Raw genomic sequence first — 4,962 nt, 5'->3', positions numbered from 1 at the left:
GTTGGGTGCAGTGAGGTGGGGTGAGCACCCCTGCTGGCTCACAGGAAGATCCACTCCTGATCTTCGATCTTAGTGCTGTGGCCCTTAAGTGTTTATGACGTGGCTCCCGTGTGCCCCTTCCTCCACAGCCATGCTTCGCAAATGTCACTGCACCATCACTCCCTCAGTCTGCCCCTTTTCTCTGCCTGCAAACCTCCAGCCATGGCTCACTGATTTTGGTCTGGCTCTCTCAGCCTCAGCTCTTAGTCATAAGCATAACCCACAAGATGTACCACCCCTTTTTCACTGCAAATTGTTCTAGATTTCACATTGTTAAGTGTTTGTTTTGGTTTCAGGACAATTATGGGTTGTTTTTTTTTTGCTGTGCCTGTGTAACAAGGCAGGGCCCTGTTACTAGGAGTGAGGGTAGTCTGAGCAGCCCCACACCCTGGAAGCAGCTCCTCATGCCCACCCCAGACCTGGAAGGACTCACCAAAGGCTGGAGAACCAGGTCCCGGGATTCAGTGAGTCTCCCAGAAAGGGACCTGACACAGGTGTGGTGAATGAGGAAGAATCAGCCAAGTGGGTCAGAACCAGCAAGGTGACCTGGAACTCCCTTCTCATCAGTGCAGAGGCAGAAAAGGATCTTGGAGTCATCATTGATGCCAAAATGAGCATGGGCCGGCAGTGTGGGGACGCGGTCAGGAAGGCCAACCACACCTTGTCGTGCATCCACAGATGCATCTCGAGCAGGTCCAAGGAGGTGATCCTCCCCCTCTATGCAACACTGGTCAGGCCCCAGTTGGAGTACTGCGTCCAGTTCTGGGCACCGCACTTCAGGAGGGATGTGGACAGCATGGAGAGAGTCCAGAGGAGGCCACCCGCATGATCAGGGGGCAGCAGGGCAGGCCCTACGAGGAGAGGCTATGGGACCTGAACCTGTTCAGCCTCCACAAGAGAAGGCGGAGAGGGGATCTAGTGGCCTGTTACAAACTAGTCAGGGGGGACCAGCAGGCATTGGGGGAGTCCCTGTTCCCCCGCGCACTACCAGGAGTGACTGGAAATAACGGTCACAAGCTGGCAGAGGGTAGATTCAGACTAGATATCAGGAGGCGCTACTTCACTGTCAGGGCGGCTAGGACCTGGAACCAACTTCCAATCGAAGTCGTGCTGGCTTCTTCACTGGGGGTCTTGAAAAGGAGGCTGGATGAACACCGTGCTGGGGTCGTTTGACCCCAGTACTCTTTCTTGCCATGGCAGGGGGTCGGACTTGATGATCTGCTCAGGTCCCTTCCGAACCGACCAACTATGAAACTATGAAGACTAGCAGTTTCTGGCCAGGGTTTAAGGCCTGGCATGGTTTTGAGCTAGGGTGATACCTGGCACATTTGAGGCCAGAGTAAGGAGTCTGGCAAGTTGTAATATTTGATCCAAGCATTGGTACAAAATGACCTGGCTGTCTTTTTGTGGCCTAGTCCAGGTCCTGCACAGAAAGGCCTGGCCCTTCTTTGAGTTCTCTTGCAGTTTTCTGCCCCAGCAGAGCTGAGATTGGGACTAGGGATTTTGGGGTGTGCTATGCTGGTGGGAGCCATAGTTAACTCTTCAAAGCCACTGCATGGAAGTAGGAATCAGGGCCCTACAGCTTCACAGGGAGCAGTGAGGGGCCCCTTGCAACGCAGAAGGACCTACACTCTCGAGCAGCTCGTGCAGGGAATGCAAGGACCAGCTCATAGAACTCTCTGGTGTAGGCCCCCCTCTCCAGCCCATTGCTAGAGGGTGCAAGGGTATATGGGTGCAGGCCCCCAGGCCTACCCTTTGGGGAAGCCCCCCAAGTCCCAGACTTCCTGTTTTAAAATTCCATTTGCTGTTTTCCTTTGTTTTCTGTAATGAATCTGTCTTGTGTTCACACTGCTTGTAGGGATGGGGGTTCTTTATGTGGGACCCCTCAGGCAAATCCAATGACCCCAGATTTCTGGGTAGTGCTTCAAGGATACTAGTTGGCGACCTAGTGATCGATGGGAAGCTGGGTGACAGCGACCACGAGCTGATCACCTTCACCATCCGCCGAAAAGCTAGCAAGTCAGTCAGCAACACAGAAGTCCTTGACTTCAGGAAAGCCGACTCTGGCAAGCTCAGGAGGCTTGTCAGTGAGGCCCTAAGGGACCGTGAGCACAGGGAGAGGGGAGTTCAAGAAGAGTGGTTGCTCCTCAAGGGAGCGATCCTCAAAGCACAAACTAAGTCTATTCCATCTCGGAGGAAAGGCAGCAAGAGGGCACAGCAGCCCCCCTGGCTCTCCAGGGACCTGACAGACCTCCTGAGGCTAAAAAGAAAGGCCTACAAAGGGTGGAGGATGGGAGTCACCTCCAAGGAGGATTATTCTGCACTGGTCCGGTCCTGTAGGGAGCAGACCAGGAAAGCCAAGGCTGCAACTGAACTCCAACTAACTTTGAGCATCAAGGACAATAAGAAGTCCTTTTTCAGATATGTGGGGAGCCGGAGGAAAAGCAGGGGCAACATTGGACCCCTGCTTTCATCAGTCCCATGGGACGCCCATGCCCGCTACAGGGCCGGGAAGTCCGGGTGAGGGTGATCCCCTGCCCTCCATTAATGCTGACTTTGTGAAGGAACATCTTGAGAAGCTGGATACCTTCAAGTCAGCTGGCCCTGACAATCTTCACCCCAGGGTACTCAAGGAGCTGGCGAGCATCATAGCCCAGCCTCTAGCACGGATCTTTGAAAACTCTTGGCGCTCTGGTGTAGTGCCCGAAGACTGGAAGAAGGCCAATGTGGTGCCTATCTTCAAGAAAGGGAGGAAAGTGGATTCGGCTAACTATAGGCCCATCAGCCTGACTTCTATCCCGGGGAAGATCTTAGAAAAGCTGTAGGCATTCTGGTTGCCAAACAAAGACCATCTTCAAGCAGGCTTCTTGCAGCTCCAGAGCTCTTAGTCCTTCAAGCTGGCAAGGCCAGGCTATCCCTTTGCTCCCAGGCCCTGCCTTTATGTATCTCCTAAGCCCTGCCCATGCCTCACCTGGCTCTGCAGGTGTTCCCCTCCTGGGCCTGATGACCCTCCTGCTCTGGAGTTTTTTTTAAAGTAACGGGAGCCTTCTGTTACAACAGCCTCTTTGCAATGCAGAGCCCAGACCTGCAAGCAGGAAACAGGTGAGACGGACCAGCACCGAGCAGAGAGGCATGGTCACCTCCTGTGTCTTGTACCTCATGCTCCTACTGATGCAGCCCAAACTGCATTGACCTGTTTGCAGGGATATCACTGTTTCAAGCCTTCCCTATTCTTCCTGGCCGTACCCCAGGCCTCCTTGGAGAGTTCTGGCTGTGAGCCCAGCTGTGCAGACCATGCTCAGCCAGTCGATCTCCCAGAGCAGCTCTGCAGGGGCAGCCCGGGCTTCCCTGCATCACCCTTCCAGGCCTGTCCAACAAGGCCAGCACAAGCCTCTCTGCACTCTTCACAGCTTCCTCATACCAGGTTCACTCCATCCCACACCTCCACCTTCCTGTCACCGCCCCCCCACCTCCTCTGTCCACCCCTTTCTCCTCTTGTCATGCAGCAAATCCCTTCCCAAGTCAAGGGACGCTCTCACCCGCCCTCGAACCTCCTTGCCCAGCTCCTTCAGCCTCTCCTCCTGACTTGCCTTCCAAGCCCCTGAGCATCCTTGTCACCTGTGGCAGAAGTGCCACTGTCGGTGCCCCTCTCCAGAGATCTGTCTCTGCCAGCCTGAGAGGCTGGTGTTGAATCCCTCAGGGCGGGGATCTCCCACCTTGTCTGCATGAAAAAAAGCCTGGTGCCTGAATGCTCTGGTCACCTGGCCAGGGGGGGAAAGGCCCGGCCCTGCATGCGGGCCCAGGTAGCCAGGGATGCTTGGTAGATTGGTCGGCTTGTGGCCAATATTGGCAGCTTCGATTGGACCGGGCTGCTGAGGTCAGGGAGGGGATAAAAAAGACCCGGTCCAGGAAGAAGGCAGCCGTTAGCCATGCGGTCATCCAGGTGAATCTGAACCTGGCTCTCTCTTCATCACTGCATGCTGCAAGAGCGACCTCCCTCCAGAGGAAACTCCAACCACCTCTGGATGATGCGAGTGAGTAAGCTACTCAAGATCAGGCGAGATATTTAGCTTCAGTAACTCAGATGCGTGTTGAAACGGCTACCTCAGCCACCCTGGTTTGCTCTATGGGATTCCTTTGATATTCCTGTAATATTTCTATGATATTGCTCTACCTTTTACCCTGTTTCCGCCCTACCCCTGTAATCAATAAAGTTCTCCTTTGTGACCGGTGTGGGAGACTTATTGAGGGGTGGGTCTAAATTATGCAGAGGAGGCCCTGTAGGTCTGCGGACTAAGGGAGGCTTTCCTAAATAGCCCCTGACTTGGGGAAGTGCCCCAAGTGCTTGTATTGGGTCTAGTACCCATTGGACGATCAGGCCTGTGTTCTCCAAGGTGCGCAGAGCCAGAAGTGAGTCCAGAGCCTTGGATGGTGGCAGCGGGAACCCCAGGCTAGTGGGTGTGCTCCAGGGAATGGGTGGGCCGGACGTGAGGCACCCCAAGGGAGGCACTCGGAGGCTGGAGGGTGGTCAGGCGCAGGGAGGTGGGTGACTCAATTGAGGAGCGCCCCCTACTGGCCCGCCACAAGTGGTAGCAGTGGTGAGATCAAAAAACCCTGCTGTATTTGAGGCATAATTTGGGAAAAGGAATAGAGTCACTGAAATCCCTTGAGCAAACAATTTCCAATTTGGCATCAGGTCGACTGGATAGCATAGAGAGTCAGGATGGCAGATGAGTATGTCCGGATGACTGTGCCCGAACTGAAAGAACTGGCAAAAGAGAGAGGACTTCACGTGAAGAAAAGGCTAAAGAAGGATGAGCTGATTAAACTCTTGTGTACCGGCGAGTCAGAAACAATGTCAGCTTCACGGTTTGCAAGTCCTGAGCTCAACCCAGGAACACACTCCCGCCCGCCACGGCCGGA

Source organism: Alligator sinensis, unplaced genomic scaffold (assembly GCF_000455745.1).
Source record: "Alligator sinensis unplaced genomic scaffold, ASM45574v1 scaffold595_1, whole genome shotgun sequence".
In the NCBI taxonomy this organism is placed as follows: domain Eukaryota; kingdom Metazoa; phylum Chordata; order Crocodylia; family Alligatoridae; genus Alligator; species Alligator sinensis.
This window is presented reverse-complemented; position numbering follows the sequence as displayed.